Genomic DNA, 22,396 nt, shown 5'->3' with positions numbered 1-22,396 from the left:
CGCGGGGGCGCGGGGGGGGGGGGGGGGCGGGGGGGGGGGGGGGGGGGGGGGGGTACGGGTAGGAGACTAGCAGGCGCCTCTCCTGCAAGATGGAGGGGGGCTGTGGCCGGGAGGACGCATCCTCCGCAGGAGGTCTTGGCTCCCCTGCCCTGCTGCCCACCCCACCCGCCGCCCTCCTGGGTTAGGAGTCTTTCTCCCAGGCCCATATTTGCACAAATGCCTGCCTCACTTCTCACTCCAGAGCCCCAGCCAAGAGGCACTATTTTAAGCTCCCTGGACGGGAACACTGTTGGTGGGAACAGACCCAGCCAGCAAGCTCCCAGTTCTCAAAAAAGGGAAAGGCCTGGGTGAACGGGCGGCCCCTGGGATGGGCAGAGGGGCCACCACGTCCACATGACCCTCTGCCCAGGCCAGGTGCCCGTGCCTTCTCCCCCACTGGGGGGCAGTCAGAGAAGTGGGAGTCGGGGTAGGACTCTAAGAGGTGGACTTGTACTCTGGGCCTGGATGGCGAAGGCGTCCCTTCTGCCCAGCAGCCAGCCTCGAAAACTCGAAGCTTGTGTTTCTGAATTACCGATCACCTCCACCCTGTACCTAGTCTCTTGTGAGCGCTCACCATGCCTAGAACCTCAGAGCTGGGGGGTGTCTTGTGTAGCCCCTCCCAGCACAGGCCCCCCTCTTAAAGCATCTTGGTTCGACACCTTCATTAGAAGGGAGATGGATCAGTTCTCTCTGAGGACGCATATCCTACTTTTTAAAGCTCTAGTTGTTGAAAATAATAATTACAATGATAAAAGCTTTCTCTTCAGTTATGCTGAAGGTCCCTCCTGTGAGGCAATATGGTGCAGCGAGAGACTGCAGGCTTTGGAAATGGTGGCTGGAAATTCGCTCTGCCCCTCGCATGTGAGCACATCCACTCTTCCTAACCTCAGCGAGCCTCAGTTTCCTGTCGGGGTTGTTGAAATGGATTTATCATAAAAATCGTGATTTGCCTGGCACACAACTGGCACTTAATATTTGGCAAACCCTGGCTGTTTTTATCGTGATTTGATTGGTTTTGTGCATGCCTGCGTTTGTCAGATGGTGTTTTCGTGTGTGCGTGTGCTATTTTTGCTTTCTGATTATGAAAAAACAGTATAGACTAATATTTAAAGCGTAGACTTCACACCAGCGTGACCAGAACCCCAGCCTCTGCACATGACAGCTGGGTTATCTTGGGCAAGTGACCTAACCTCTCTGATCTGGTGTGTGTCCTCCTGGAAAGGAGGGAGGATTTAACAAGATGATGCATGTAGAGTGTCTGGCACGTCATGGCACTCAGTGAGTGGCCCTGCTTTTATTTCGTCATATACATTGCTCTTTGCTCCTGCTCACTCAGGTCACACAGGATAATTCTAGTCAGCTCTCTTCCAGAACCTTTGAACCGCCAGAGTCCCTGCTATAGAATAGACTGCCCTGGAAAGGAGTGAGCTCCCCATCAGCCGCGTTGTCTTAGCAGTTGGGAGGGGTCTGAGGGCAATTCAGGAAGAGGAAAAGGGGTGCCTGGCTGGCTGAGTCAGTACAGGGTGCAACTCTTGATCTCCAGTCAGGAATTTGAACCCCACATTGGGCGTGAAACCTACTTAAAAAATAAAATTAAAAAACAAAAAAAATAAAAACGAAGGAGAGGGTTGGGCTTGTTGAGTCTTAAAAGTTCCCTCCCGGCCCTGGAGGTCTGGGTCCTGTGTCCGAGGCCTCAGGCCCGCCGCTAGGACCGTCCTGTCTGCCTCCACTTGTCCAGACCGGGAACAGGAAGGATCCCAAAGGGGCCCACGAGGATATGGACTAAACAGCTTGTCCCCAGCGCAGACAGAGGCGCCGGGCCCCCTGCCCACCGGCATATCTTCCCCCTCAGTCCCCGGGGGATGTTTATTCTTTGGTCAGAGTTTATAGGACGTCTGGACTTACACGATCCAGAGTTCTGACTTCTCCCTGAAAGCTGTCAGCCCCTCCTCCTGCTGGGCGGCTCTGCATCTATTTTGGGTGGGAGGCCCCCTCCTCCGGGGAAAGGGGATTCAGCATGAGAGGTGTTCTCTTCAGACCCCCAGAGCCCAGCCCCGGTGGAGAAGAAAGCTGGGGCTTGGGGGGTGGAAGGAGAAAGAGCTTGGTGTCGCCTGGCGGAATCCTCCAGAAAGGGCAGGGTGGAGAGGGGAATTCCTTCGCAGCTTGGGTTCAAAGGCCCGCTCCCTGAACACAGCTGAAAGGCATGGTGCTTATCAGAGTCCGCCCTGCGTTCGGGCTTCTGTTGCTGGCTCACCCAGCAGTGCTGTCACTGTGCTTGTTTTGGCGTCCGTGGGAGCGCGAATTTGTGGAAGGGGGTCCTGCACGTACGTGTTGGGGAGTCCTCGGGTGGGAGCCTCTTGCAGGTTGTGAACACGGCTGGTTCCCACACGTGCTTCTCGGCGCCTGCGACCAGGGCAGGACGCGCTGAGGCACAGGAGAAGCCCTAGGAGCTGCCCTATGTCTACTCCAAGACACGTCCCCCTGTCCCTCTTCGGCAGGGAGCCTTGATGGCCATAGCCAAGGCGTCTGTCCCCCATCTGCCTCTCCACCCAGAAGCCAGTCTCAAAAATGTACAGGCTCTTGGGGCTACAGTGGGTCCCAGCCTGAGCCTCCCTGCAGAAGGAGGTCCAAACTTTCTGAACTTTCCTATGAACCTGTTAGCTGATGATGCTGAGAAGCTGCTCCAGGTGGAGGCTTAAATATCTTGCCTGGGATGTTCTGTAAGTTTCTATGAGCTGTGACGTTAATATGTGGGCAATGAAAAGCCTTGAAAGTTCTTGAAGAGGGTTCGCTTACCTCTTGACAACGATATAATGGGTCAGGCACTGTGCTCATATGGCTGTGAAAGCTAACCCTTCCTGGGCTCATCGACGTACAGAGGATGACAGATACAACTATAGTGATGCTTTAGGACCAGGCTGAGGGGCTCTGGCTGGGGGCCCCACCTCTCAGCCTCCTAAACCTCTTGAATCTGTGAGACCCGCTGGAGCCCATGACCTCTGCTCTCAGGGTGTGCGGAAGAAGGTACTATGTCTCCTGAACGCGACATCTTACCAAACTTCTACCAAAAGTTCAGTTCTCATAAATATTGTATTTGTGAAGGAAGAGGAGGAAATGGCCAGTGGGGAATCTGGCCATTTCCAAAGTCTGGGTCCCAGGAATGAAGCTTTTGTAAAGGTCCTAATGTTGGAAGACAGTTTCAAGTGGTGCCTGGCTGGCTCTGCCGGAAGAGTAGGTGACTCTTGATCTTGAAGTCGTAAGTTTGAGCCCCACATGGAGTGTAGCGAGTACTAAAACAATGAACTTAAAAAAATTAAAACAAAACACAACAAAAGGCTTCTGGCCCTGGGAGACAGAGGTGGTATATACCCTTCGGACCCAGACAGATGCTGCCAATAATTGCCTGGTGGTTAGAGTGATAGCTTTTGTGTGTGGGTAGCACTCTATGGTTTACAAAGCCCGTTTACATCCATGACTCTGTTTAGTTCCTTGTATCAACCCCATGTGAATGCAAAGATTCTTACAGAAGAGGACACTGAGGCTCAGGGAAGGAAAATAGAGAAGAGAAAAAGCACAGAGCTTACATTGAAAGCCTGGGTCCCCAAGGCCACCTTTGACCTCCCCACCCCACCCTAACCTTTGCCCTAGCTTAGGGAATGAGGTTTGGAAACCAGGCAGTGGTTGGAGGTAGGCACCCGTGTCACTAGGCAGTGTAGATGGAGCACCAAAGTCCATCCAAATTCTTCTTGACATTGGCCTGGCTGCGCTCTGTGAACAAGTGTACCCTGAAGGGAAATGCGTCTGGTGAGAGGGCTGGGTGCCAAGGGGACATGTTTTCTGAGTCAGCTCTGGAGAGGATTCTAGGGTCGGGCTGACCCCGATCTCTCTCTCTCCCCCAGTCCTTGGAAAAACTGGGATTGTTTGACTCCTCGGTCCGATGCTTACATAGCTGTGTCCACAATTTTTTGTCTTCCATATTGGGATTCCCTTGCGTTCTATCCCATTATCTCAACCTCAGGGCTAGCCAGCTTCTGATACTGTCTTTCCAGAACTACTCACAAGTCTTCAGCTGTTTTAGACCATTTCTTTCAAACTCAGGATCAGCAGGACCTTTCAGCCGTTTTGCCAGCTTCTCAATGATGCTCCTAGTAAATGCTCCCGAGTTTCTTGTTAGCTCTGCTTGATTTAAATGTGTACCTCCCTGCTCCTTCCATCTGCTGAAGACAAATTTGCTCTTCGGGAATATACGGAACAAAGCTGCTCCTTCTGCCCTGTGACAAGCAATGTCGGTCAGCATGGGCCACATTGTGCAGCAGTAACAAACACGCCCCAGATCCTGGAGGCTTACTCCAGCAAAGGTGTCTTTCTCACCTACGTTACAAGTCCCCTGTAGGCTCGCAGGGCACGCTCTGCTCATCAGAACTGCTCAGGGACCCAGAATGATGGACGCTTCCACAAGCACCACAGCAGGATCAGCAGTCTGGAGGCTGTGGATTTATAGAGGTCAAGAATGGGCTCTGGAGCCTCTGCTCCAACCACTTATTTCCTTCCAGCAAATTCTTTCCTCCTTAAGTGTCAGTTTCTTATCTGTCAAATGAAGATGAGAAAGTACGTCCCTCACATACTCGCTGTGAGGTTAACTGAGAAGATGGATAGAAGCACTCAGCACAGAGTCTGGTTCGTAGAAAGAACTCCATAAATGTCAGCTGTTATGATGTTAATAGAACGTTGTCAACTTAATAGGGGCCACAGCTCCAGACAGCCACAGCCCTGGCCCTTTCTCCACTGTTCCCCATCTTGGCCAGGTTGAATTCCTATGAAGAGTTAAGGAGTTCTTCTTCTTCCCGCAGGTTATTTCCACATTTTTTTTGGTCATGTATTTTATCTCATGAGGGAGGAGCTTGATGGTTCAAAGCCGAGGCAGAAAAAGGTATATGTATGTGTCTTGCCAACCCCGAACTAGATTTACCCTGTTCAAGGTTCATTGCCGAATCCTTTGGGAAAGTCCAGACAATGGGGGTCAAATTTGGTGAAGTGTCTTTGCTTGAGATAAAACTCAATGGTGGAAAGACACAGAAATCAAACTGTAGACGATCCAGGTTAGAAGAGACTTTTAGAACAAACGAGTCTCATCAGCTCTTCTATTTTACAGATGGGGAAACACAAGTTCAGAGACGAAAAGGAACTGATAGGATGTCACACAGCAGTTCAGTGTCGGAGTTGAGGCCTGAACCCACTGCCTTTAGCCCTAGTCTCAGTGCTTTCCACGTGCCACATATGAGGACAAGGAGGCAACGTTCTTTACCGTTGGGATGGGAGGTAGATGGGGGTGGAACCTCTTTGGAATTACGGCTTGTCCTCATTTCGTGGAGTTGCACTCGGCAGAGTTGTAAAGTTAAGAACTTTATAAACATTTCCTTATTAAGGCTTCTTGAAAACCCAAAGTCACAGCTCCTCTGGGTCATGGGACATGCATTGAGCATCCAGTGAACAAACAAAGGGTAACGTTACATTTTTCACTTCGTTTAGGAAACCTGGCTTCTAATTATAGGATTTGTTTAACAGTCCTGAATGGTTTACGAAGGCCTGGATCAGCCTCAGTCCCGAGGAGGGTCAGGCGGGGAGCCACGGACAGGGTGGGGGCAGGGTGCAGGGAGAGGCCTCAGCAGCAAAGGGGAGAGAGGGACATGCAAGGTCAATTGAAGTGAGAGCCTCAGGGGCATCAATCTTCCCTAATCCCCTCCACCAGGTTGCTCCCAGTTGGAAATCATCTCCAATAACCGTTACCATAACCCTTTCATACGGGGGCAGTGAACATGAATTTGCTGCAGGGCAAGCAGGTAAAACAAGGATCACATTACTATTCGGTGCCCTGTCAAACTGAACCCCCTGCAATGGCCTTCATTATTAGCACGCCCCCTACCCATTCCGGGAGATGGGCTAGGGGCTGGCTCCACCGCCATGCTGATTTCAATAAATTAACTTTATTTTAACTAAGTTATTTTTTAAATAAATCTTTATAAATTCTGTACAATACTATTATATGAATATATTATATTCCCTTAACACGAAGGTAGAAATTAGAAAAGATACATATAAAAGTACAAGTCCCTCGTGTAATATATAACTATGATATATGATATATGATATGATATGATATATAATGAAGTCCCTATGGTTAAGCTTACCATCTAAGGAGGCAAGGAAGTTAGCTAAGAGGACTCTGGGGGTGGGAAATGGGATCATTAGGAGGCTGAAAGACTCCCTCACTAAAGCCACCCAAGTCAGGGTACGGGGATTTTACCAATCTACTTCCAGACCAAGACACTTAAGGTCCAGCCCATCTAGCCTCCAGCCACATTTCCCTCACTCAGGATTCCACTGCAAGCTCAGCCCAGGCCCCTGCTGCTCAAGGAAACCCCCCAAACCCTCACCTTGTCCCAGATGTCCCAGCCTCCATTCCTGAGTTAGCACATGTGCTCATGCACGCGTGCACGTGTGTGCACACACACACACACACACACACATCCCTTGGACACCCTGTGCTTTATTGAAGTTAGTTTCATGGTTTCCAAAGTGGGGGTCATTCAAAGCTCAGGAAAAATATTAGGGTCTTCTATTTTTACTTCTATCTTCTCTAATTTTTATTTTTTGTTTGTTAAGGGGATATGATATATTATTAAAATCATGTTTGGGGTGCCTCGGTGGCTCAGTCAGTTAAGCATCCAACTTCAACTAAGGTCACGATCTCACGGTTCATGGGTTCAGGCCCCGTGTTGGGTTCTGTGCTGACAGCTCAGAGCCTGGAGCCTGCTTCAGATTCTGTGTCTCCCTCTCTCGGCCCCTCCCCTGCTCCCACTCTGTCTCTCTCTCTCTAAAATAATAAATAAACATTAAAAAGGTTATTAAAAAATCATTCCTGACAGAATTTATAGATTCATTCATTCATTCATTTTAAATTTTTGAGAGAGACAGAGATAGTACGAGTGGCGGAGGGGCAGAGAGAGGGGGAGACAGCAAATCCCAAGCAGGCTCCACACCGTCAGTGCAAAGCCTGATGCAGGGCTCAAACTCATGAAACTTTGCGATTGTGACCTGAATCGAAAGAAAGAGCTGGACACTTAACCAACTGAGTCACCCAGGCGCCCCTAAAAATTTACTTTTAAAACAACTTACTTACAAATAAGCTGGTGTTTACTTCTTTTTTTTTTAATTTTTTTTAACGTTTTATTTATTTCTAGGAGAGAGAGAGAGAGAGACAGCGTGAGCAGGGGAGGGTCAGAGAGAGAGGGAGTCACAGACCGAAACAGGCTCCAGGCTCCGAGCTGGCAGCCAGCACAGAGCCCGACGTGGGGCTCGAACCCACGAACTGCGAGATCATGACCTAAGCGAAAGTTGGACGCTTAACCGACTAAGCCACCCAGGCGCCCCAGCTGGTGTTTACTTCTAAGGTTTTATGATAAAAATGTTGAGTTCCACGATGCTCAGCATCCCTCCTCATCAGGGAAATACAAATCAAAACCACACTGAGATACCACCTCACGCCAGTCAGAGTGGCTAAAATGAGCAAATCAGAGAACTCTAGATGCTGGTGAGGATGTGGAGAAACGGGCACCCTCCTACACTGTTGGTGGGAATGTAAACTGGTGCAGCCCCTCTGGAAAACAGTGTGGAGGTTCCTCAGGAAACTAACGATAGAACTCCCCTATGACCCAGCAATAGCACTGCTAGGAATTTACCCAAGGGATACAGAAATGCTGAGGCATAGGAGCACATGTACCCCAGTGTTCATAGCAGCACTCTCAATAGCCAAAACATGGAAAGAGCCTAAGTATCCATCAATGGACGAATGGATCAAGAAGATGTGGTTTATCTATACCATGGAATACTACATGGCAATGAGAAACAATGAAATCTGGCCATGTGTAGCAACATGGATGGACCTTGAGGGTGTTATGCTGAGCGAAATAAGTCAGGCAGAGAAGGACAAATATATGTTTGCACGTATAGGAGGATTAGGAGGAACTTGACGGAGGAACAAGGGGGAGAAGAAGGGGGGAAATGGTGGGGGAAAGGGAGAGAGGCAAACCATGAGAGACTCTTGAATGCTGACAAAAACTGAGGACTGATGGATGTGGGGGGGAGGGGGGATGGGCATGGAGGAGGGCACTTGTGGGGATGAGCACTGAGTGTTATGTGGAAACTAATTTGACAATAAACTATTTGTAAAAAAAAAAAAAAAAAAATGTTGAGTTCCCCTGGACCGGGGCTTGGAACTTAGTGCCCCTTAACTCTGGGTAGAGTGAGGGGACCCTTCGCCTCCAGGATTTCAAGTCCTGCTTGTTCTCCTGAATTGGGAAACAAAAGCCTCTCTCATTCTTTCTGACTCGTTCACATTCTGAGCAGCTTGGACACTTAGACACAGGAAGATAGCAAGTAAACGGTACATTCTTTATTAAACTGTGGCAAACCCAGGATTCAAACCCAGATCTGAAGGGCTCCAGAGCCACGCCCCATTCCATCCACTGTGGTATGACACACAGATTAGCCACATGTATCTGTTCTACTTCCAGCCCCTCCCTCACTCGGTTCTTTTACAGAGAATAAGCACCAGTGACCTTGACAGAACATTTACCAACGCTGTCCGGTGCTGTGGGACTTGCTGTTGGTCATATGGGGTCAACAGCACAGAAGGGGCAGAAGGCCAGTCCACCCTCCAAGTCTCCTGATGTTCCCTTAGTCAGCCCACCCACTCTGGGGTCCTGTGGGTGTGGGAGGGCTTGGGCTTTGCTTTCTTTGTCCATCACCTGCTGGAAGCAGGAAGTTCCAGGGACCGATGCTGGGGGGCAAGATAACCCTCCCTGGGAGGCCATCTCGACCCCAGGTGTCCTCATGTGCAAAGTGGGGTGAAAAGTCCCACCTGTCTGCCTTCCCTGGGGATCCTTGGGAGGATCCATGGAGGACAGGGCAGGGTCTAGGGAAGGGGCTGTTGGGTCTGAAGGGGCAGGTGGTCTGGTTAAGCATAGTGCCTGTGGGAGAGTGTTGTTCAGGTGGTCTCAGGTCTCAGACCCCAGGGCCTGGGGGTCCAGGATCTCTACTGCCCAAGTCAAGAGATGGACTGGTGATAACCTGGCAGCAGGGACGCCCACCACCACCATCACTAAACACCCCAGAAGTACTTCCTCTCTCACCTCCCCCACATACCAGGGCCAAATTGCTCACACGTGCCCTTTCAAAACAGAAAGGCAAAGAATGGAGACTCAGGTAGTTCCGGCCCCCTGGGAAGAAGGGCAGGGGGCGGGGGTACACCCCCCAATCTTAGAGGGGCTGAGAACCTCAGCCACTAGGCACGTCAGCCGTATGGTGGCCTTCTCCACATCCAACGTCACTTGTCTTTAATGTCCGATCCGATGGCTTCAATTCCGGATCCACACTTTTGGCAAGTGCAGGGAATTCTTCCCTATCTCTTGAGTTTTAGGGGAGCAAGTTCCTCCTGAATTATTCCTCACTTGGCACAGCCTGCTTCTCAAGGCACTGGCTCCTGAAACCTGAGCTTCTGTCCGGCTCATGTCCCCCCACCCCCCTTGTTCGCACCACCAGGCGCCCCCTCCTTCACCTCCCAAGCACCATTCCTGGAAATGCAAGGCTGTAGTGGTAGCAAGCCTGCCACTGGACTGTTGATGGAGGAAGAGCAACTGACAGCGTGCACACGACATCACACTGGGTTTTCAAGCCCCTGTGTCACTGTCATTGCCCCAGGGACTTGTCAGCTGGCCCTGTGTCTGCTCAGGCTCCAGGCTCCTCCGCCTCCAGAGCGATTCTCTCTAGCTCTGCACTCCTCCCAAGGTCCCATCCCCCACCACCTGTCCCCAGGGCTGCCTGGAAAGACTAAAAGGCCCCTGGCCCACAGGTGGTGAGAGTGCTTACCGGTTACAACCTCTGTGGGGGGAGATGGAGGGGTAGGCGCTATGTCAGAACCACAGACGTGTAAGACCTTTGCTCCAACAATGGCTCTTCTAGGCCTTCACGCAACGGAGACACCCCCGCGCGGAAATGCCACGGGTACCAGGACAGGCTTTGCCGCATGGTCAATACTAGCAAAGGATTGGAAAACGTCGAAATGCTCATCCCTACATTCACACAGGACTGGTGGCCTGAAGTAGGACACATCCACTGGGCAGGACACTATCGAGTCATTAAATGATGTGTTGATAGGCTGCGATAATGGGCTGCAGTACGTGAGGTACGTTACTAAGGAAATGAAGTAAGGTGCAGAACAAGGTGTAAATATAAAAACACCGGGGGCCATATATGTACCTACGTGTGGGTGAACTTGCTAGCATCGGCATGGATGATCATGAAAAGAAAGCAAAACTCCTAACAGAGATTTCCTCTGGGGAGGGGGCGGGTGGATAAGAGAGTGGATTTAGGAGGGTACTTGCTTCTCATGGTCTGCCATTTAGACCTTTCTGTCGGTGACAATGTGTCACAATATCAAACAATAAATACTAACTTTATTTTATTTTATTTAAAAATTTTTAAATGTGTTTATTTTGAGAGAGACAGAGAGTGAGCGGGGGAGGGGCAGAGAGAGAGGGAGACACAGAATCTGAAGCAGGCTCCAGGCTCTGAGCTGTCAGCACAGAGCCCGACGTGGGGCTGGAACCCACGGACTGTGAGATCATGACCTGAGCCGAAGTTGGATGCTTAAACGACTGAGCCACCCAAGCGCCCCAATAAATACTAATTTTAAATAGAGAAAAATAAATACCTGTTACTGTGTGATGTAGATCGTTTCATCCCCTCTCTCTCCTCTGGGCTGGGCCCCGGAGGTGTCACCTTCATGAATCCCTGAACTGATCTTCGAAGGGAGTCTGGTCTCACCCCTCCAAGGTGGAAGCAACCACACCCAGCGTGTTTCATGGTTTTCTCCCTCCCTTCCCTGGCAGCAAGCTGTCCAAGCCCTTTGTTGTACAAACAGAAAAACTGAAAAACAGAAAACCAGCTTGGGAAGACTGTGTACCCAATGTCTTCTAGTAAGCCAGCCTCCGTGCGGTTCTGAATAGAGCCTCTGTGCTTTCGTTCACACCGTTCCTTTTGTTTCAAATGCTCTTCCCTATTTTCACTCTTTCCAGTCCACTGTAGGGCTTTGAAGAAGCTCCCCAGATCGGCAGATTGGAATGACCTCCAGGTACGCCTGGTGCGTCCCTGCACTCCTGTCCAAATCCCCTGCCTCCTCCATCAGCCAGTGGGAGCTCCTTAACGACAGGAATTTGGTCTTCACCTCTCGAGCCCCAGGTCTAGTTCAGTGTGAAGTCCAGAACAGGAGTGTAATGTCTACAACCTGAATGAATGAATAAAAGAACGTATAGATGCTTTCTTCTTCCCTCCTCGGAAACCTTCTTGGGCTTCACCAAGACCTCTTCTGTCACTCAGCACTATTCGCTGTACAGGGCACTCACGTCTGGGCAGTCGGTCTGCAGACGCCAACAGTACCCTCTGTTGCGAGCACGCTGTGTCTTCTTTCTGCAATGTCAGCTCTATCCAATCCTAAAGCAAGGTTAATGTACCCATAAAGCAGGCTCAGGATTCCGAGCTCAATGCCATGTCACTAGGTGTCTAACTTGGCTTTTACACGTCACACGAAACAAAGAACAAGACGAAGTCGCACAACAAACAGGAAATAACAAGGGGTAGGAAGCTGCCGAGCCCTACAGGCAGTCGGTCTGCGCACGCGCAGATGAGGCCACCATCCGTTCATCCCGGCAGGGTTCAGCACGTGCTGCTTCTTTATTTCAGGCGGCGGAGGATGTCTGTTCCGTTCAAAGATGAATCCGGCATTGGCCTTCGGGCGGCATCTGCCTTTGTGATGTGGTCGGTTGTGAAAGGGTCAGCGTCTTGAAAGTCTGACAGTTTGCTGCAAAAATTCTCCCTTTTTATTTTTTTAAATGCTTTATTTATCTCTAGGAGAGAGAGAGAGAGAGCGTGCGCAGGGGAGGGTCAGAGAGAGAGGGAGTCACAGACTCTGAAACAGGCTCCAGGCTCCGAGCTGGCAGTCAGCACAGAGCCCGACGCGGGGCTCGAACCCACAAACCGCGAGATCATGACCTAAGCGAAAGTCGGACGCTTAACCGACTAAGCCACCCAGGCGCCCCCAAAATTCTCCCTCTTTAAAGGGATCTAATCAGTCTTGGGCCTTTGCAGACCTCCTCCGGCTCTGCTGGACACCAGTTCCGAGTGTCGTCAGCCGGGGCTGGTTTGGGTGGTATCTGGTCTTTGCTGCAACGCCCTTGGTTCTTGCATCACTGCTTGACATCAGTTACTGCTTGACATGAGTGACTCCATCTTCCTCTGTACGCCGTCTTTCTCCCTGTCTGCCTCCCTCCTCCTTCTCCCAGGACCCATGCTCAGGGAGAGACACATTCCAGGAACATCGTTTGAGTTCTTGGATCCAGCCATGCCTGAAGCCAAAACTACCTGTGGCCTTTTCAGTCACATGAGCCAGTGAATTCCCGTGTGTTTTGAAGCTGCTAAGAGGGAGTTTTCATCCCTCCCCATAAGAATGTTGTGTGAGAGCACCCTTAACTGTATCACAAATGGCCCGATTCCCTTTTGCCAACACTTTGTGTACAATAGATAGCAACAGTTGCTTGAGAAAAGCAAGCACCAGACCCAGGCCCAGGCCCTGAGGCTACTGATGGAGCGGAATAGACCACATACCACAATCCCTGCCCTAAAGTTCCAAGGACCCTGCCCAAGTTCTGCCAGGTGGCCAGATAGTAATGACCCTGCTTACAGGTGGGGAAACGGGGGTCCCAGTCACCCAGTCAGTTAGTGGCACAACTTGGAGAAGAACTTGGCCTTCTAAATCATTTACCTGTCTGGGCACCTAGGTGGCTCAGTCGGTTGAGCGTCCAACTCTTAGGTTTCAGCTCATGATCTCACAGTTCGTGAGATCGAGCCCCGCGTCGAGCTCCATGCTGCCAGCACAGAGCCTGGTGGGGATTCTCTGTCTCCCTCTCCCTGCCCCTCCTCTGCCCTTGCTTGCTCTCTCAAAATAAATAAATAAACTTAAAAAAATAAAATAAATAAAATAAAATAAATCATTGACCTGTCATCAAAGGAGATGTTGGGTTTGGCTTGCACACGCACACAATAACCAGGACACAAGAGGGAAAAAATGGTGGCGACAGGAAATTGGTCACGGTTGAGAGAAGACAATTATCTTTTTTTTAAATCCCAGGATAGAAAGAATAAAGAAGCAAAGTTGAGTGGGACAGCCTCATAGATCAAGTTTAAGAAGTTAATCACCAATGTGTGGCCCAAGATTCTAGAGTGTGGTAATGATGGCAAGCCCCACAGTGTTTGTTGAGTGAATTGTGGATGGCAGTAGGTTGTGATAAGCTGTGGCTGTCACCCTACAAGTCAGTTAGAGGCCAGGCTCTGACTCCCATCTTCTGGTTTTTAAGGATACTGCTATTTCTAGTACCCCAGCTTCATACTACCAGTGCTCAGTGGCGTGAATTTTGCCGGCTGCAAAATGACCAGGAGTGAGAAGGCAGGTGGAGAATCTTGGATCTGGGTGAGGGATTTGGTGGTTGGCAGAGGTTCCGTCCCAAACCACTCCCAGAGTACCTTCGTTACGCAGAGTCTAGTAAGCTAAAAACATTTCTCAGACTTCTTGGAGTTCTAGATGAAGGTCATATGTCTACTTCTTCATTATGACTGATGTCAAGTACCAACCACCACACGGGTTTTCTACAGCAATTTTGTATTATTTATGGACCAAACAGTATCACCCCAAATTCATATCTTGAAGCTCTAACCCCCCAACACCTCAGAAGGTAACCTTATTTGGAAATAGGGCCATCGCAGATATAATTAGTTAAATGACGTCATACTGCAGTAGAGTGAACCTTAATCCAATATGACTAGTGTCCCTATAAAAGGGGGAATTTCGAGACAGAAACCCATAGGGACAATGTCACATGAACGTAAAGGCACACAGCAGGCTAGTGCATCTCAAGCCAAGGAACGCCAAAGATAGCCAGCAAACCACCGGAAGCTATAAGAGGGGCCTGGAATGGATTCTCCCTCCCAGCCCCCCAGAGGGAGCCAACCCTGCCAACACCATACTCTTGAACTACTAGACTCCAGAACTTGGAGACAATATGCTGTTAGTTAAGCCACCCAGCTCTGGTACTTTGTCATAGCAGCCCTTAGGAGCTAATACAGGCAGTGCACCCAATGGTCCCACAGATCTGTCTCTTGCTGCAACAGTGTTTGGATGGAACAAACCCAGGGATGCCCCTTCCTCCAGCCTCCAATCACCCTCCGGCCTCTGTTCCAGCCACAAGCTTTGGGAACATCTTTGCAGCCTCAGAGGATCTGCCTCTGAGACCAGACAACACCGTATGTGGAGCTTAACTCTTTGTTGCCAATGAACCAGTCGCTTTCTAGAATCACGCCAACAAAGTGCAGGCCACGGTCAACTGCCTGGTCAACACGCATCTGCAGACCTCCTACACCTACCTATCTCTGGGCTTCCACTTTGACTATGACCGTGTGGCTCTGGATTCAGGCCACTTCTTCCACAAGCTGGCCCAGGAGGAGGGCAAGGGCACTGAGCTCTGGAAGATACGAAACCAACACACTGGCTGCGCCGTCTCCCAGGACCCGCAGAAGCCACCCCCAGATGCGTGGACCGCCATCTCTGTGATCCGGAGAGCCACTTCCTGGGTGGGGAGGTGAGCCTCATCAAGAAGATGGTGACCACTCGTCCCACCTCTGCAGGCTGACCAACCCCCACCTGGCTTGGTGAGTATCTCTTCAAAAGGCTCGCCTTCAAGCATGACTAGGAGCCACCAGAGCTCAGCGGCCTTTGAGGGGCCCCTCTGGCACCCCCTGGTGTCAGGGCTTCTGCCTGAGCCTCTCTCCCTGAAGCTACTAGGCAGCTTTTAACCCATCTGGGGGCCCTTTCCCAAGCCGGGAACCACATGGAAACAATATGGTTCTGGGGGTTGGGGAGCGGGGGAGGAAGAAACTAATATAGAGCCCTTGCCAGCTTTGTGGGTGTGGGGGGCAGTTGTGGAAGAGCCGAGGGTGGCTTCCTGACCCCTGCACTCATCTATAGCTGTGTGTTCTTAAAGCCAGCGGAGCAGCTGCCCTTTCTGATGCTCGCACTTCTGACGGCAGCAGAGATAGGAACTGACCTGGCGGGACAGCACAATGGTGTTGTCAACTGAGTCTGTTTCCAGACCCTGCGAGAGCTTCTCCAGCCTTCCTAACAATTGTACGAGCGCCTAATTCCCTGCAGTGAATTCCTTTCTGCTTGAATTAGCAGGAATGGTTTCCTACAGCTGACTGCTGACTCGTCCTAATTCATGGGACATTTAACACCCTATTAAATTTTTGATTTTGCACAGTTGGCGTTTGTAGGTTGTAACACAGAGTGATTTGTCAAGGACCAGTGTGACTTTTTTTTTTTTTAATTAAGGTATAGCTGGGGCGCCTGGGTGGCCCAGTCGGTTAAACATCTGACTCCTGATTTCAGCTTAAGTCATGATTTCACAGTTTGTGAATTCGAGCCCCATGTTGGGCTCTGCACTGACAGCATGGAGCCTGCTTGGGATTCACTCTCTGCCCCTCCCCTGTGCTGTCTCTCTCTCTCTCTCTCTCAAAATAAATAATTGATATTTAAAAAAAAATAAAGTGTAGGGTCACCTGGGTGGCTCAGTCAGTTAAGCATCTGACTTCAGCTCAGGTTATGATTTCATGGTTCGTGAGTTCAAGCCCTGCGTCGGGCTCTGTGCTGACAACTCAGTCGGGAGCCTGCTTCGGATTCTGTGTGTGTGTGTGTGTCTCTCTCTCTGCCCTTCCCCTGCTCTCTCTCTCTTTCAAATAAACATTAAAATTTTTTTTAAAAAATTAAAATTAAAGTATAGCTGGCACACAATGTTGCATTAGTTTCAAGTACACAACCGAGCGATTCAGCAACTCTGTTTGCTGTGCTGTGCTCACCACAAGAGCAGCTGCCATCTGTCACCACGCGATGCTACTACAATTCCATTGACTCACGCCCTATGCTGTGCTTTCTCTTCCCACGACTTATTCATTCCATAACTGACAGGCTGTATCTCCCACTCACCTTCACCCATTTTGCCCATCTCCCCACCCACTTCCCCCTAGCAACTGTCAGTTTGCTTTACGTACTTATGTGTCTGTTTCTGCTGCTTGCTGATTCATTTGTTTTGGTTTTTAGTTTTCACGTATAAGTGAAATCATATGGTTTTCGTCATTCTCAGTCTGACATAGTTCACTTAGCATAACACCCTCTAGGTCCATCCACATTGTTGCAAATGGCAAGATCTCATTCTTTTTTATGGCTGAATAATATTCCATTGTATGTATATACTGCATCTTCTTTATTCATTCATCTATCATTGGACACTTGGGCTGCTTCCATGTCTTGGCTATTGCAAATAACACTGCAATAAACATGGGGGTGCATATACCTCTTCAAATTAGTGTTTTCCTTTTCTTTGGGTAAATACCCAGCATTGGAATTACTCGATCGAATGGTATTTCAATTTTTTTTTAATGTTTATTTTTGAGAAAGAGGGAGAGAGAATGCAAGTGCTGGAGAGACAGAGAGAGGGAGACAGAAGATCTGAAGTGGTCTCCTTGCTAACAGCAGAGATCCCAATGCGGGGCTCAAACTCACGAACTGAACTGTGAGATCATGATCTGAGCCGAAACTAAGAGTCAATGCTTAACCAACTGAGCCACCCAGGCGCCCTGGTGTTTCTATTTTTAAGTTTTTGAGGAACCTCCATGTTGTATGCCTTTTAAAAAGTGATAATTCCCCCTTTTTTTTCCTGATAGCGAAAAACAATAAATGCTCAGTGTAAATCAGGAAAAATATCAAATCCAGAAAACAATCATGAAGTGAGCTAAAAGCACTCAAATTCCCATATATTTTCAAACATCTAACAGCGCATTTTCGCAAATGTGTGCAATCGCATGCACACTCACGTGCATTACTGGGGTGTCCCTCTGCACAGTTCAGGGTGTGATCAGTGTGGTCCAGTTGGTCCCAAAAGTTTAAACATTCAAGGCCCACGTGACGGTAACAGCATGAGGAGAGACGGGCTGTGGAACCGCTCTCTCCAAAGCTTTCCTCACCCTCCTCGCATGCATCTAGGGGACCCCAGTCCTTACAGGTATCTCGGGAGGGGACAGCGTCCGGTCGCATCCATTGCTACAACAGGTGCACAGCTTGGGGTAGAAAGACACGAATGTCCAGCGGAAGCTGCTCTTGGTGAGTCAGACCCCAAGTTGTGGATCAAGTCCACACTCCCAAAGCGGCCACAGAGGTAGAAGCTCATATTCTCCCCAGCCCAGGGAAGGACTCCAAGCCAAGCACTGAGGGCCCTTCCACGCAAGCCTGTCCCACGTCTCACCACCGTTCACGGGCCAGGGGGTCACAGAGGTTTGGGAGGACCATGCTGCACCGCCGTCACCTCCCCACAACCATCCCTCCCTTCTTGTGATCCACACAAGAAGTCAGTTATTTCCTTCTCCCATGACGACGCTGGGAAGCTTGTCCCCCTTCGTTTCCCAGAGACACGCCCGCCAGGCACTTTCCAGTGACCTTCTGTCCCGCTCTGCCTATGCAGTCCCTTCAGGGACAGACAAAACAGAGACTCAGCCTCCAGCAGGGCACCTGGCTACGTCTGCACTCTCCACCCCAACAGACACATCGCTTAGTTTATCCTGGTAAAATATACGTGCCACAAAATGATTCTTTGAGCCATTTTTAAGTATGTAAGTAAGTACATTCACAGTGTTGGACAAATATCACCACTATCCACTTCCAGAACTTTTTCCATCATCCCCAGCAGGGACTGTAGACCCGTTACTCATTAACTCCCCATTCCCCTCCCCCCAGCTCCTGGCAACCCCCATTCTACTTTTTGTCTCCACGGATTTGTCTGTACTAGGAACCTCACAGAAGTGGAATCACATGTGTCCTGTGTCTGACTTACTTTGCTTGGTGTAATGTGTTCAAGGTTCATCTGAGTTGCCGATGTAACAGAATTGTGTTCTTTTTAATGGCTGAATAATATTCCAGTGTGCGTGTTGCCACATTTTGTTTATCCATCCATCCATCCATCCATCCATCCATCCATCCATCCATCCACTGATGGACACTTGGGTTGTTTTCACGTTTTGGCTATTGTGAAGAATGCTGCTATCAACATCAAGGTACAAGCATCTAAGTATCTAGGGGGTGTTACTATTACTATTACTATTACTATTATTATTGCCATCCTAATGGATGTGAAGTGGTATCTCATCGTACCACACCCTTTTACTGAAATGGGATTATACCATATATTTTCTTCTTCTTTTTAAAAAAAAATTATTTATTTCTGAGAGAGAGAGAGAGAGAGAGAGAGACAGCATGAGCAGGGGAGGGTCAGAGAGAGAGGGAGACACAGAATCTGAAATAGGCTCCAGGCTCTGAGCTGGCTGTCAGCACAGAGCCCGATGCGGGGCTCGAACCCATGACCATGAGATCATGACCTGAGCTGAAGTCAGACGTTTAACCGACTAAGCCACCCAGGCACCCCCCCATATATTTTCTTCTGAACCATGATTTTTTTTACCTCAATTATGCACTGGGGACAGCTGTCTATGAAATGATGTTTTTCAGAAATTGACTTGATTACATTCTAAGCATTTCTTTACTATTACTTCCTTCTCAGGATCAAACTCAGTCAGTGAAACAAAAGTCTTATCCTCACCACAGAAAACATAGGAAGCTTGATTTTTAACTCAGGGGTTATGGCCCTTTTCAATCCATAATTACCTCCCAGCTGATCCCCTTTCATTGAGTCAGATCAGTATGAAGTCAGAGCTGGGGGTTAGGGGAAGGTGGGGGGTGAGAATATGAAGTGTAAGATAAAATCCATAGGATCCCTGGGCCGGAAGGGACTGGCCAAATTGTCACCCAGCCTTGTGTGCATGCCTCTAGTGACAGAGAGCTCATCACTTGACCAAGACAGCTCATCTGCCCATTTCATCCTTGGGTAGCTCCACTAACTTAAAAAGTCCTTCTTATGTAGATCTAAACCCTATCTTCCTGAAGGTTCCAATTGTACCACCTCCCTCTCTTCCTTGATATAAGGTGAGAAGATATCTTCCAGAAGATATAAGGCAACTTCTGGGTGCTATGAGTCTCCTTTTCTCTAAGCCCTTCCCCCTCCTGGTTGGGATTCCCCTCCCCCCTGTCTGCATAGGCCCTCTGAGGACACAGAACTCACCCAGCCCACTGTCATACCCACCTCTTCACAAGAAGCCCCCTTCACCATCCGGACACTTTACTCACACACACTAAGCTGGAGTCCTATTGACCTGTTTCCTCTGGGAGTACAGGGATTTTCAAGGCTGTTTTGCCACAGTCTGGGGGAAGGGAAAAAAAGCCACTTCACAGAGTGGTTAATACACATAAAGCACTCATAACTCCCAAGAGAGGGCATGGGAGGAAATAAAAACAGGCTTCAAAATGTTTGAGACAGATTTATAGAGACTGAGTCACATATGGCCGCCATTTAGTTAGCCTTCTAAGATATTAGAGACCCACCTCCCATCCTAGGATCTGTCTCTGGGTCACTCAAGTCCTTGTCCTGACCTCTGGTGAGGGACTGTCTGATAACAGGGGCTGCCGGCTGCCAGGCAGCTAATTCAATGCTCAGCCGGGCTCAGAGTCCCTGGCTATTGACCTGGCAGCTCTCTGCACAATGTGCGTCGGTCCTTTTTCTCTGTGCGTCTTTTCCGTCTTGTTGAAAAAGCTTTGATGGTTACACGGTAGCTGGACTAACAGAAGCATAGCTTACGTTTCACAGTCTCCAAAGTGGATTTGCCATCATTTTGATAGCTCTGCTGGGCTGGTTTTATCTTTACCCGGGGATCCGTCGGTGGCACTCTGGACAGATGAACTGGAAGACGGATCAGGGTTATAAGCCTTCTGCGACCATGGTCTTCCCTGTCCAGGGATGGGCTTATGAACGGAGTCCGTGCTCTTGGTCCAGGACAGAAGGGGATGACCTGATGACATGTCACATCTGCTGTGTGCTGGGTCTACCATCATAACCCTTAATACTGTCTCACGTTTACTGAGCATTTACAAGCTGGCATGGGACTAACCCCGTCAACAATATGGTGTCCCTGTATCTTCACGGCGACTCCGGCAGGTAAGGACCGTTTCTTGCCCCACTCTACAGAGGAAGCAAGTGAAGTTTGCGGATATTAAATTGCTTTCCCAGCTCCTTCCCACAGCCCCCCTGGGAGGCCACAGAGGTGGTGCTGGGCATAGTCCGAGTCTGACTTCAGCACCTCTGCTCGACCTGTCCCCCAAGACTGCAGGTGCCCCCCGGCCCTCACGGCAGCACTGCAAGGCACGCGTGACTCTCCCCTTTCACGGAGGAGGACAGTGAGGCCCAGAGCAGCAGAGAAAACCCTGGGCCCAGACCTCACAGCTAGGAAGTGGTCAAGATGGAGACAAGTGTACAGGCCTCCTGACATCAAGCAAAGCCTTTCCTCAGGAGGAACGAGGCAGGGGTGAAGATTATCCTACTAGATGAGGGGCCTCTTAAGGCCAGAGATAGTATCGGGGTCGGCACCCCACGGATGCTTGGGGTCCCTCGGCTGCCCTGCGCGGGACAGCACAAGGCTGTGCGCTGGAGGGAATCCTGGCCCTGAGGCAGGGGCCCAGGCCAGGGTTCTGCGAGAATGTGAACAGAGGTCACTGGGGTCCAGCCAGGGTGGCCGCAGGAGGGAAGCTCTGAGCAACAAAGGCAGGGATGAGGTGGCCGAGCCCTTGACACCGGGCATGGCTGGCCACTGGCAGGAGGCCTCCACGGGTCTCAGAGAGGCCGTCCCTACACCATGATGGCGGCTGCCCCTCCACACCTTCAAGGACACCGTGGGAGGCCTGGGGATACAGACCCCATTCAGGGGAGTCACACTCTCCTGGAAGTGCCAGACAATGAGCAACTAGACCAATACATGTGTCAAGGAAGCACAGTGCAAGGCACCAAGCAACGGGAGTGGTGGAGAGTAGTGCAGAGGCCAGGCAGAGCCTCTCCCAGAGGCAGCTTCTAAGCTGAGACCAGCTGCTGGGGAAGGAGCCAGCTATGGGAAACTCTGGGGAGAGGGCACTGCAGGCAGGGAGAACTGTTATGTGCAAAGGCCCTGAGGCATGAAGAATGTTAACGGCTCTACAGGAAGCATAATAAGAAAGGGGGAGTCTACTGGTGAGGGATGGGCATCTGTGACCCCTGGGACAGTGGGGAGAGAGCATCCCACAGGGAGACCCTGGATTCAAGCTCTACGCCATCACCGCCTCCTATGTGACAGGATGGGCCCTTTCCCTCCGGGGCCCTGGACCTCCTTTGCACAGCGATGGGGTTGGCCTATCAGGGCCCCGGCTTTTTGGAGAGGGAATTTACTTCCTCCCGGTCCCCTATCCCCTGCCATTCCTACCAGACCCTGGAGCTCAGGAGCCAGGACTGGTGTCTTCCCCACCAGCATTTGCCAGAAAAATCTCAGAGCTCCCTCTCCAGTCCTGGGACACTGGGGTGGGGCAAGAGGAAGGGCATTCTTACACACAGCAAGCTCCCAGGGAGTTTGCTTATGTTCCCAGGCCCACAACTGGCAAGTCTCAGAACTCCTTCCCCTTCCTCCTCCTCCTCCTCCTCCTCCCCCCCTCCTCTCTCTGCCTCCCTCTCTCCCGCGCCCCCCCTTCTCTGGCTTAATGACTTCCACATGGGCTCTGGCAGCCGGAGCCAAGCCTCCCAGCATTGTCTGAAATCTCCAAATTTAGAAGAAATATGAAAATTGTCAACCACTCCTTCCTTAGGGGGTAAAAGCAACATTCGGCACCGGGGGCAGGTCAAGGCGGGGCGGTCACGTGGTGGGCGCCTGGGCCAATGGGGGGCCCTGGGAGGACCCAGCGCCCGCCTTGCCCCAACACCAGGCTCGCCTCTTCAGCTCATATAAGGTAAAAGGCAGAAGGGCCTCTGCGGCCAGGGAGCAGCGGGCAAGGGGCTAAGGGGAGGGGGGCCCAGTGCCAGCCGTTTAAAAATGCCCCGTGGCAGTAAGGGGTGCCAGAGGCCCGGTCAAGTTAGTTGAGAAGCAGTGACACCCCCACCAATCCCCTAAATGGGCTGCCCCCGTGTCCCGGCCGCAAGGAGCCACACCTGGACCAGACACCAGGAGAGGTAAGGACAGTGGCAGAGATGGGGTCTGTAAATCGGGGGGGTGGGGGGCGTCTGTGGCATCTGCCCCAGAG

The 22,396-nt window shown here is 50.5% G+C and overlaps 1 protein-coding gene across 4 annotated transcripts in view; it reads right to left on the bottom strand.

Annotated features, from left to right (window-relative positions):
- IL17B (interleukin 17B) overlaps nucleotides 1–22,396 on the bottom strand; it is a 51,609-nt gene that overhangs the window by 8,834 nt on the left and 20,379 nt on the right. For 2 of the 4 annotated variants that reach the window (XR_005529710.1, XR_005529709.1), the window contains one exon: nucleotides 19,609–20,321. The exons of the other annotated variants lie outside the window; for them this stretch is intronic. The gene's annotated coding sequence lies outside the window, so the exon portion shown is untranslated. Of the gene's footprint in view, nucleotides 1–19,608; nucleotides 20,322–22,396 lie in introns of those variants that run through there. 4 annotated transcript variants of the gene reach the window in all.

Source organism: Hyaena hyaena, unplaced genomic scaffold (assembly GCF_003009895.1).
Source record: "Hyaena hyaena isolate Hyena2069 unplaced genomic scaffold, ASM300989v1 scaffold_157, whole genome shotgun sequence".
Lineage (NCBI taxonomy): Eukaryota > Metazoa > Chordata > Mammalia > Carnivora > Hyaenidae > Hyaena > Hyaena hyaena.
The sequence above is the reverse complement of the archived record's forward strand: the minus strand, read 5'-3'. Positions and strand labels throughout refer to the sequence as shown.